This window comes from Polyodon spathula, chromosome 14 (assembly GCF_017654505.1).
Source record: "Polyodon spathula isolate WHYD16114869_AA chromosome 14, ASM1765450v1, whole genome shotgun sequence".
Taxonomy (NCBI): domain Eukaryota; kingdom Metazoa; phylum Chordata; class Actinopteri; order Acipenseriformes; family Polyodontidae; genus Polyodon; species Polyodon spathula.
The window spans coordinates 19,554,723-19,567,762 of NC_054547.1; the positions used below are offsets into that span (position 1 = coordinate 19,554,723).

General features: G+C 36.7%; 1 pseudogene; it reads left to right on the forward strand.

Annotated features, from left to right (window-relative positions):
• LOC121327146 overlaps nt 1-5,247 on the forward strand; it is a 56,143-nt pseudogene extending 50,896 nt beyond the window's left edge.
• Nucleotides 5,248-13,040: the final 7,793 nt, after the last annotated feature.

Sequence of the window (13,040 nt, forward strand, 5' to 3'; positions counted from 1 at the left end):
ACTCAAAATCAATTATTGTAAGGTGACATTGGTTTTATGTTGGGAAATATTTTTAAGAAAAATAAAAAACTGAAATATCTTCCTTGCATAAGTATTCAACCCCTGTGCTGTGGAAGCTCCCAGTTTGCACCAATGAAAGAAATTGCCCTAACGAGGACACAATTACCTTACCATTGGCCTCCACCTGTGAACCATTAAAGTTGCTGTCACATTTTCTGGATAAAAAACCCACTGTTGAAGGATCAGTGGTAAGGCTGTGAATCTGAAGGAAAATGAAGACCAAAGAGCAGTCTACAGAAGTTAGAGATAAAGTAATACAAATGCATAGATTAGGGAAAGGGTACAAAATAATATCCAAGTGTTTGGATATCCCAGTGAGCAGGGAAATAATCAGGAAGTGGAAGCTGCATCACACCACCCAGGCACTCCCAAGAAAAGGCCGTCCCTTAAAACTCAGCGCTCAAACAAGAAGGAGACTTGACAATGATCCCAAGCACAAGGCCAAAGCAACATTGGAGTGGATCAAGAACAAAAAGGTGAATGTCCTACAGTTGCCCAGTCGAAGTCCTGATCTCAATCTCATTGAGAATCTGTGGCACTATTTGAAAATTGCGGTCCACAAGCGTCGCCCAACCAACCTGAACAACCTGCAGCAAATCTGCCAAGAAGAATGGGCCAAAATCACTCCGACACTGTGAGGCAAAGCTGGTACATACTTACCCCAAAAGACTTAAAGCTGTTATTGCAGCGAAAGGTGGCTCTACCAAATATTAATGTGTGGGGGTTGAATACTTATGCAAGCAAGATATTTCAGTTTTTTATTTTTCTTAAAAATATTTCCCAACATAAAACCAATGTCACCTTACAATAATTGATTTTGAGTTTCAGTGTTTTAAAAAAAAATATCGAACAGAACGAAATTTCAATGTACCATTTGTAATTCAGTAATATGAGAGAATTGGTCAGGGGTCTGAATACTTTTGCAAGGCACTGTGTGTGTGTGTGTGTGTGTGTGTGTATGTATGTATGTATGTATATATATATATATATATATATATATATATATATATATATATATATATATATATATATTGAAATATATAAATCTTATTTCAATATTTTTGCCCTGTAAGAAAACACCATGTAGATTTCACTGTATTGATAAACATGTCACATCTTGTCATGCAGAAATATAGTCTTCAGATCAGATGAATTTTTTGCACACACATAATTAATTAAACCACTTCTCTGACCCATTGTGGATGCTCTTTGAAACTGCAGGCACATACAATATCTGAACATGTCTTTAAAAGACTGTAACTTTGCCTTTGAAAATAAACCCTTCAGCCTCATCTTAGAAATGGTTGTGTGTGTATATATATACCTAATGATTTGCTGGAAATACTTCACAAACAGATAACGTTTTGATTTGGAAACAATAACCGTTCATTCAACTTGTATCTGGTTTGTGTAAACATTTGTGGTTTTCTTTGAGTGGAAAGTCTTGAGGTTACCCACAAAACAGCACTGATTTGAAATCTAGTGTCACAGCTAGAAAAAAAGGCTAAATGAACAGCACATGCAACAGTGCAGACAAACACCCTTTAGTTTAAAATACAATAATTGCAATTGAAGTAAGTTCTTAAAAACACAAGAGCTAACACTAGTCCTTGTTTGGCAGTGTTGTAAAGAAGTAAGGATGGGGAGTTATATCATTGTAAATCAAACCTCAGAACTACCAGGAAAGTCTATCAGAGAAAGATCTTTGAAAGTTCTCAGATTTATGATGAACAATACATGTACACTGGGGTTTGAACAGTAATTTGCAAGATGCATTCTGCATTCAAGTAATATTTTAGACAATACATCTAATTTCCCTAGTAATCTAAATCAGCCACCTCAGGTGTTTAACTAAATATTGTTTCCTTTACCATGCCACATAAACATCTAATGAACGTTTGGGTTCCATTGATTAGGGTGCCTGTTCAAATAACTTGAAATAGCCTTAATTTTAGGTTCTAAACCTTCTCGTTGCTTCATAATCCATGATGGTTTAGTCACCACAGTGAAAAGATCCCCTTTTTTCAAAGACTGACAGTAGAAGGCAGGGCTTTTGCCATCTGGAAAGAAGGCATGGTGGTAAGTTCTTGTTGATACTTACAGTTCTCACCCATATCAGAACTGATTGCTGTTTTGCCATCTAAACTGCAGATAAAACCTGCCAGGTTGATTGTATGATTATTGCCAAACAAAACATTTTCTAATGACGCACAGGACCTATTAAAAAAAAATAACAACTTTGTGATAATGTCTCTATTATTTTATTTAATTTTAATTTCAACCATTTAATTTCCAACTTGATAACATTTTTAAATGGTTGTGTAAATACCAGTGCAGGATACAAGTTTGAAACAATGATATCAAGTTGTTTTTTTTTTGTTTGGGAGCAGACAAAATTAAGGTGCTCACTGATTTTATTTATTGGTGGAACTGTCTTGTAAAAGATTATGCTTTATTATTTACATTGTCGTAATTGTAATATTTTAATACATCTCTAAAAAGATGTATTATATGCATGAGATTCACAAAACCTGGATTTCTGAGATCAACCATGTTAAAGTACATTTGTACTAGTAGGTAATGCACATGCCATTCGGGATCGGTTCACTTACCCTTTAACCTACATCTGTGACACTGGTAGTAGCATCTCAGGGAGTCTGGTGGGGGAGTGTTTCTCATATTAGGCGGTCTGTGCTGCATGTTAAACTAGTGTGACAGGGTGACCTTCCCCACACATAATGTAAACAGGGTGAAAGGAGCACAATACAATGTCAGCAGTTGTGTAAGTACTGTATAAATATATTTTAAAAAGTACCCAGTTTTGACTAACTTCCACTGTTCTGATTCAAACACAGTGCAACGGGAAGCTGATAAAGGCTTGCTCTGTGTTTTAAAAACCTGTGTTGTTTAAACATCTCTTCTGTATTCGCATGATTCCTGTCTTGCATGTTATTGAGGTTCAGGTCAAATTACTGGGAAAGGTTTGTAACTAAACCACTGTTCCCTTTTACTTTATACATATGTGTGTAATTTTGACATGCCCTGAACCTTACCTTAACAAAAAAGTGAAAAAAAAAAATAGGAGATGAACCTCAGTCAACAGAAGTTCAACAGCAAAGATTTCCCTTCATGCATTTAAATGCTCTATTGTATGTACTTTATAACACGTTTTCAAACACACTTATAGTGGATGTTTCTTAATCATAACCACAAAAGCTGTGAACATTCCTACATTCCCCCACGCTTAATCTCTAGTTTTTTGTTCATTCTGTGAAAATGACTTCTATGTTTTTTTCAACACTTTAGGCATAACCCAATGCATGTAAACCACAACAATTTTCGGCATGAAATGACTTGCCACAATGACATTTATTCACAACTTGATATTTTGATAAGCAACCAAGTGATTTGCCTCTGCTAGACTTTTCCATAAAAAATGGTCAATTACCTCCAAAGGGATTATGAAAATTGATAATAGGTTTATGATTTAGTGTTTAAAAACATTGAGATGTTTGCATATGAGCAGCACAACTTGACACAATGCCTCATTTGTGGGCATCTTGAAATATAAGTTGACAGACATGAGATAAAGACAAGCATCAAGTGAGTATTTTCCCCTATCATTTTTGTGCACTACCACAGGCTAAAAACTTGCTGCATGTCCATTTCCCCTTTGAAAACTATAATGTGCAATGCTTCATAGTTCTTATTTTTGTTCTATACTGCAGAACTGGTTGATATACAGCATGGCATTGGTCTTCAGAAAAGTTCCATCCGTCAGTCAAGTATTCCCAGAAGAAATGTACGGTGGGGCATTGGTCCCTGTCCAGACCCGGAGTCTTCTTCATCAGGAAGGAGGATGGGAACATTAATATCTGGGACCTGCTGGAGAAAACTCATGAGCCTTCACAAACATACAACATCTCCACTGGACAGATAACTAGCATCAAGCCCTGTAACGTGTCATGTAGGTACAAATTTAACGTTTTTTTACATTGCGGTCGTATTGCAGTTCAATCAGCTGTTTGATAAGGATTTACTTCACTACCCTACTACCATCTGGAATTTGGGAACTGGGTTGAATCCTCTTAGGTTTTATATTATATATATATATATATATATATATATTATATATATATATATATATATATATAATTGTATTAGACAAAATCACAGGCTACACAATTATAATAAAAAAGTGAACAAAACATTTTGACAAGAAGCTTTTATTAATGTCTTCTGTTTTTAACCAAATATATACTTGATTTTTGGGTCAGATTTACAAAGTATTTGCAAGTTTCATAAATTGAATGAAAAAAATATTTCAAGACATAACTCAAAGCTTTCTAAATCTGGCTTTTCAAAGTATCTCTAATTTATAATCCTTGATATTTTATGTACAGGAATCTAAAAGTATGAACATCAGAAATAAAATTGTTAGATGAACTATCACTATTGGACTAATTTATCAAATGGTAGTCGAGTGAAACTACTGTATGTACTTCAGTCAGAGTATCAGAATTTGTTACTGCATAAAGTTTCATTTTGAAGTACCATAATCAGATTTTCCCTGATCAGATTCATAGCTTCTTCCTCCTGTAAAACTGGGTAGTTGGTTTAACAGAGTAGTGGTTTTATTCACAGATGTTAGGGGTTTTGAATGACAATGCTAACACCTTCTGAGAGTAGCATGCTTTTATAAATCCCTTATTAATTTGCCACTTGTGTGTTGTCTCAATCAATCTTAGTTATTTTATTAAGTAGAACAGTGCATTTCACGGGGGTGGGGCTGCTTCTATACAGTTCTACAGCTGGATGCAAATGAGGCACACAGAGGTCAAGGGACTCGCCCTGAAATTGAAGCTTTTGAACTTGGACTACCCTGAAATTTCTCACTTTATACTGGAAAGTAGTACATCTCAGGCATCCAGTAAATAATATCTTCCGAAAAGATATGTTCATAAAGGTTTTACTATAATGAAGCCACCAGACCATTTAGACAAAATGTATGATTGTAGACTGATCAGCTATGGTTTTATTGTTGTCCATTACAATATTTTCTGTTTAGACAAGTAACACCTTCTGGCTGTGTCTGATGATTTTGGCACGCTGCATATTTTAGAGATTACATGGATGCTCCATCACCCTTCAAGTAACGAAGTGAGTAACCAAGGTCCTGGTATTTAGAAACATTATTTCAAGTACCCTAAGCAACACTGCCTTACAAAATGTCAGTCATTCAGTTTATCTGAGCTCATACACTTCAACATAAACAATATTACTGCAATAGGATCGTGATAGGAATTAAGAGGTTCCACAGATACTGCACAGAATAATGAAATGTACTGTACTGACATGCGATGCACTGATGGCTTCAGTTAATTTGGGAGACATTTCGATATTAACTGTGTCTTTTAATTCTTTTTTTTTTAAAATAAGTTCCAATTGTTTCAGAACCTAATCATTTATCAGACTACACATTATTCATTAAATGCTGAATTAAGTATTTTACTTGGTCAAAGTTGTTTTTTAAACAAAAACTGGTGAGTCATGTGCTGTAAATAGTACTGTACCTTAAAGTGGAATTTTTTAAGATTTACATTCAGCTTTGAACAGAACCTATTGTTAGTTAGCTTAGAACTGCCCTGTAACTACCCCTGTAGGCTATGATTTGTAATTGTTGCAGCCACAACTGGGTCTGTGCCTCCAACAGAGCAAAGAGAAAGAAAGGTAGGTCTGTCCTGTGAAAAGCCCAAACAAATATGTACGAAAATAAAGCCTGGCATGTCTAACTGCATTTAGACAAACCCCTGCCTATTGTGTGCAGAACTTACTTTTACTCTGCAGATAATGAACATATGTATGAAAAATGAGACTCAAAGGTATTAGATTGCATAGATTTACACAGTTTTCCAAAGAAGTTTTACAGTCACCACCTGCCTGAAAGAAAAGGTGACCTGTATAACCTACAGGCCTGTTTTTTGATCTCCACACTGCACCATTTTAGACACCAGAGAATACGACATTGAATACACTAAAATAGACAAAGGCTGAATACAGCTGTCCAATTGAACTTGGAAATTAAAATGTTCGGCTGATATGAATTAAGTGTAAGAAATGACTCAGTCTTTCCTATAGGGGTGCACAAATGTCTGTTTGTAACACTCACAGATTTGTTTATTAAGAATTTTTAAATAACTACCCAATTTTGGAACATAATATACCATGAACAGTAAAAAAACAAAGGTATACATTGTAGAAATAATCCAAATTTCTTCACTTTTAATATTTTCTAATTATTGATGCATCACAACATAAAAAGTACATTTGACAAAAGTGCTCATTTTACATCTTAAAAGATAGCAGTTTTTTTCTAAATCTGTTTGTTGTAATTGATCCTAATTCTCTTAACTTACTTTAAAGGCCTTGTCCAGACTACATTACCGATCTCGAGAACCGTATTCAGAAACATTTTGTTAATCCAGCTCAAAGCGTCCACACTAAAGTACTGTTTCATGTTTAGTCGGGCTTAATGCATACAAACACTATTAAAATAGTCTGGTTACAGTTACTAGCAGCACAGTGCACTGTGGGACTTAATATGACAATATCCCATCATGCACTGGATTCACGTTTACAACCCAGCAAATACGGAGTCTATGCCCACAGAAGACATAGCGCTTTTTAGCATGGCTTTGTTTCTTAAAAACACAATTTTTTTTTTTTTATCATAATGTGTGTTTTCATTTTGAACACTGAAGTTCTCCTTGACCAATTTCATCGCTCCAGATATCAATGTTCTTTGATTTTGCCATCTGATCACATCACTCCATGATCCACAATTTCACAGCAAGCCTTAGAATATACATTACAGCAGTATTGATTCTCAACTCCTTCAGGCACCTGTTCTGAGTACTACGTTTGTAATGTCCTGTGACAAAGACTGCTGTAGTGGGGACGTCAGACCAGAAGAAACACACAGTACTGTGAGATGAAATGATGAATGAATGCCCTGCTGCGCGGTTTATTATTATTAAAGAGTGAAACAGTTGTACAAAAAACAGGACTCGGAACTTGATGCCAAAATAAACAGACAAACAAAACAGACTTAAACAGTGGACTAACAGACAAACACAGTGAGTCAAAACAACAGTTATATATTTACTTTGTTTAGTTTTCTCGTTTTAAATTCTCTCCTCTCCACACCTGTTCTCTACTCACCAAACACACAAGCCTGAGTGAGTGAAATCATGCTGCTTTTATGCAGCTGTACCGAGACTCGATTGCTAATCAATCATTCAATTGGAGTCTCAGTACAACTGCACGTGAATTAATAAGTGCAATTCCCCGTGCTCACATATTATTACATTTTACCAGCATGTGAAGTGCTGTGCAATCCTCGTGCCTAAATACAAATAAACATTTTACTCGTAACCCATATTACATCCCATGTACCAATGACTATACACCAACATTAACACACTATATGCAACATACAACACAGAAATACACCCAGGGGTGAAGCAACATTGCCACATGCCCACACGCCAAAACATATCAGAAAGCATATCGGGATTTTGGAGGATACACATAAAATGTAGTTCGGTATTACAGCGTCCATGCATCTGACACACTGCACTACCTGATGCGATCTAATTAGAACTGGACTTGAGACTACCCTGAGGTGGTCTCAAGTCTGGTTCTCGAGTATGGTATTAAACGTTGCATAGTGTACACTCTAATCGTATTTAGCACTTTTCAGCTGGCTTAAAGACATAGTGTGGACAGGGCCAAAGATAATGCTTCTATTTACTTTACTCTAATGTTGCTGGATTCATCTATACATATACTTAAATGCTCAATTGTAAGATATATATACACACACACACACACACACACATATATATATATATATATATATATATATATATATATATATACACATATATATATATACTGAGTGTACAAAACATTAGGAACAGCTGCTCTTTCCATGAAATAGACTGACGACATGAATCCAGGTGAAAGCTATGATCCCTTATTGATGTAACCTGTTAAATCCACTTCAATCAGTGTAGATGAAGGGGAGACAGGGTAAAGAAGGATTTTTAAGCCTTGACACAATTGAGACATGGATTGTGTATGTGTGCCATTCAGAGGGTAAATGGGCAAGACAAAAGATTTAAGTGCCTTTGAATGGGGTATGGTAGTAGGTGCCAGGCATGCCGGTTTGAGTGTGTCAAGAACTACAACGCTGCTGGGTTTTTCACACTCAACAGTTTCCCGTGTTTATCAAGGATGGTCCACCACCCAAAGGACATCCAGCCAACGGCAGGCCAGTGGTTGAAAACGGCTCATTGATGAAAGAGGCCAAAGGAGGCTGACACGAATTGTGCAGAGCAACAGACGGGCTACAGTTAGTCAACTGACAGTCCAGTACAACATTGGTGTTGAAAGACTAATAAAAGAATGCACAACTCGTCGTACCTTGACACGAATGGGGTATGGCTGCCGACGACCTAACAGAGTTCCACTTCTTTCAGCAAAACACAAGAAACTGCGGTTGCAGTGGGCTAAGGAATGAAAATACTGGACACTGGAGGACTGGAAACATTGCCTGGTCTGATGAATCCCGGTTCGTGCTGTTTCACGCTGAAGGGAGGACTATGGTATGGAGAAAACCACATGAGTACATGCATCCATCATGCCGTGTGTCAACATTGCAGGCTGGTGGTGGTGGTGTGATGGTGTGGGGTGTGTTTTCATAGCACACATTGGGCCCCTTGATAAAAGTGGAGCAACGTTTGAATGCCACAGGATATCTGAACAGCATTGCCAATCAGGTGCATCCCTTCATGGCAGCAGTGTATCCATCTACTAATGGATTTTTTCAGCAGGATAATGCCCCATGTTACAAGGCTCGGATTGTCAAGGAATGGTTCGACGAACATGACAGTGAATTCAGCTTACTGCAGTGGCCTGCCAAGTCACCAGATCTCAATTCAATTGAGTATCTGTGGGATGAGATGGAACAAGCTATTTGGAGTACAGATCCACTACCAGCCAACTTGCCACAACTGTGGGAAGCACTGGAGTAAACATGGGCCAGCATCCCTGTGGAACGCTTTCGACACCTTGTAGAGTCCATGCCCCAACGAACTGAGGCTGTTCTGAGGGCAATATATATATATATAGAGAATATATATAAAGAAATAGAATTTTTAGATCGCGTAGTAAAACTTGAAGAGACTGACCTCTTCTGTAAGCCTACTGACATGCACCAGTATTTACACATGTCCTCTGCACATCCAATACACACTAAAAGGGCAATCCCAAAGGGTCTAGGAATAAGAATATGAAGAATATGCTCTAAAGAAAGTGACTATGTAAAACAAAGACATGTATTAAAAAAAAAAAAAGTGGATAAACTCAAGAGATGATCTTCTAGATTATAAAAATAGAGATAAAAAGGTCAAAAGAGTCCCATTAGTAATGACTTACTCTAAACTTTTGCCCAATATTTCTAATAGTTTGGAAACACTTGCGGATTCTACATAATTCAGAAAAATTGAAAAAAGTATTTCTTAAGGCTCCAGTTGTAGCATTCAAAAGAGAAGCTAAGGTGGTATTTTAGTTCACAGTAAACATAAAAGAATAATTGACAAAATAGGTTCTACAAATACTTACATGTAAAGTTTGTAAATACATGGACAAAAGTAAAAATATAATTAAACATGAGAAAACCACATATCCACTAAATACTAATATCTACTGTAAAAATACCAATGTTGTTTATGGAATAGCCTGTGAAAAATGTGATGAAATAAAATATGTTGGAGAGACTGGAACAACTTTATATAAAATAATTCAGAACCACCTTTCATTAATTAGAAATAAAAAAAAAAAATGAATGAACCAATAGTACAGCACTTCACCAGTCAAGGACATGACATAAATGATGTAAAATTTGTAGTATTAGAACAGCTAAAATTAGACAATGCGACATATAGAAGAATAAAAGAAAGTAAATGGATAAATAGACTGAACACAATTATGCCAGCTGGACTCAACAGAAAAGAATTAACTAATTAATTCCAATAAATATATCAACTTTAATAAGTAAATAAACAAAATTAATTCAAAAGTTGTGCATGCTGATGCGCTGGGGAGGTCAAATCAAGGCTGATCCTCAGAGCCAGCATTGCATGATAATATAAATATAAGTTTATATAAAATAATGTTAATTAGAATTAATATAGATTTAAAGATATAAGTAAAAATGATGTCACATATAGAATGTATGGATAATTGGATAATTGCAAAGCATATGACATGGTTTATTTAGATTTCCAGAAAGCTTTTGACAAAGTTCCGCACAAAAGATTAATTCTCAAATTGAACGCAGTTGGGATTCAAGGAAACACATGTACATGGATTAGGGAGTGGTTAACATGTAGAAAACAGAAAGTACTGATTAGAGGAAAAACCTCAGAATGGAGTGTGGTAACCAGCGGTGTACCACAGGGATCAGTATTAGGTCCTCTGCTATTCCTAATCTACATTAATGATTTAGATTCTGGTATAGTAAGCAAACTTGTTAAATTTGCAGACGACACAAAAGTAGGAGGAGTGGCAAACACTGTTGCAGCAGCAAAGGTCATTCAAAATGATCTAGACAAGATTCAGAACTGGGCAGACACATGGCAAATGACATTTAATAGAGAAAAGTGTAAGGTACTGCACGCAGGAAATAAAAATGTACATTATAAATATCATATGGGAGATATTGAAATTGGAGAAGGAATCTATGAAAAAGACCTAGGAGTTTTTGTTGACTCAGAAATGTCTTCATCTAGACAATGTGGGGAAGCTATAAAAAAGGCTAACAAGATGCTCGGATACATTGTGAAAAGTGTTGAATTTAAATCAAGGGAAGTAATGTTAAAAGTGTACAATGAACTAGTAAGACCTCATCTTGAATATTGTGTGCAGTTCTGGTCACCTCGCTATAAAAAAGATATTGCTGCTCTAGAAAGAGTGCAAAGAAGAGCGACCAGAATTATTCCGGGCTTAAAAGGCATGTCATATGCAGACAGGCTAAAAGAATTGAATCTGTTCAGTCTTGAACAAAGAAGACTATGTGGCGACCTAATTCAAGCATTCAAAATTCTAAAAGGTAATGACAGTGTCGACCCAAGGGACTTTTTCAGCCTGAAAAAAGAAGCAAGGACCAGGGGTCACAAATGGAGTTTAGAAAAAGGGGCATTCAGAACAGAAAATAGGAGACACTTTTTTACAGAGAATTGTGAGGGTCTGGAATCAACTCCCCAGTAATGTTGTTGAAGCTGACACCCTGGTATCCTTCAAGAAGCTGCTTGATGAGATTTTGGGATCAATAAGCTACTAACAACCAAATGAGCAAGATGGGCCGAATGGCCTCCTCTCGTTTGTAAACTTTCTTATGTTCTTAACACCATTACATCATGTAAGAATAAATAATGGATTTGAATATAAACAATAACAAGTAGTTGTCATGCCCTCAAACACCTATAAATACCTCCAATGTTTTGATTCACAGGCTCCCTTGAGAATACATAATTGAAATACATATTGAAATGTTGGGCAGCTGGTTCTTTGAGCTAATATATGTTTGTGTGTGTGTGTGTATGTGTGTGGGTGTGGGTGTGTGTGGCAGGGCGATTGCACTGCACAATGGTACATTAGTGTTGGTGTGATTTATATGTGGAAGTGGGTTTATTGTGTAACGTTTTGGAGTTGACTTGTTTGTTTGCTTGAATTATTGTTTACAGACGTGCGCTCGATTAAGACATGCTGCCTGCTAGGCTTGGTTGAGGGGAAGGGCAGCAAGTGATTGGCTGTGCTGGTCCTCAATAAGCAGGTAGGCGGGTCTTAACTGTGTGTCTTTCAGTTTAAACACATCTGCGGAAGATGGATCGGGGGTGCTTGCAAGGGAATAAGACTCGGCGCAACAGAGGGCTGGAATCCCGTTGAGTACTCCAGGGTCAGGATTCCAGCATTCACGCAAGACAAAGCTGTAGCTGCCGGAGCTCGTGTGTATACCAGCTCGGGGTAGGAACTGAGCTTAGTTTCAGGCAGCAGCCCACAGTATAGAGAGAATTGAATTTCAGTGGAACCTCTTATTTAGGAGAGTAACGCTAGACGTTTTTATGGCACCTTTTATTTGTAGTTTTTGTACTGCGTTTAATTTTGCATTTTTGTACAGCTTGCTGTAGTCCTCTGTGTAACCATCGCTGGTAACGTTACATCACCACCTTTGTTTACTTTCTTTCTGTTTGTTTATTAATAAATCCTGCGCGCCTGTGCCGGCTTTTCAGCTCCACGTCCATTGTGTCTCTCTGTGCTTAATCAGCGGCTACCCACACACATGACACGAGCAAGACCCTATCACAATATGTATTAAAATAAACTAGTTCAAATCTTTGACAAATGTGTCAATGAGAAATGCACAGGCATAAAAGACTGAAAAGTTCCTGTGCATTGGTTATCGCTCTTATTAAGAGCGCACACATTCATTGTTAAGAGCCCTGTGTTTTTCTCATATTTAAATAATCCCCCAGAATAGGGTTCACCATTGTTCAACAAGCTGTAAATTAATAAATTTTTTTTTTTTTTTTTTTTTTTGTACTTCATAAACTAAGTGCTACCAATTACTGAGAACAAGAGATGTGGATGCGGAGGAGACTTTTTGGAAGTGATGCTTTGATGGGTTTATATTGCATTTTAATTTAAAGATTAAAGTCATTTCTACCTGTCAGACCCACAGATCTAGTCTGGTATTCAGAAGATAGCAGAACCTCTGTCAGCCAGCACAGATTTAATTTTCTATTCAAACAGCTGTGATAATTGTGCTTTAGTAACTTTATTTAAATATGATTGCAAAGCAACCCAATACTATAAAGTGGAAATATCCCATATGCATACATATTTTGAAAAGACAT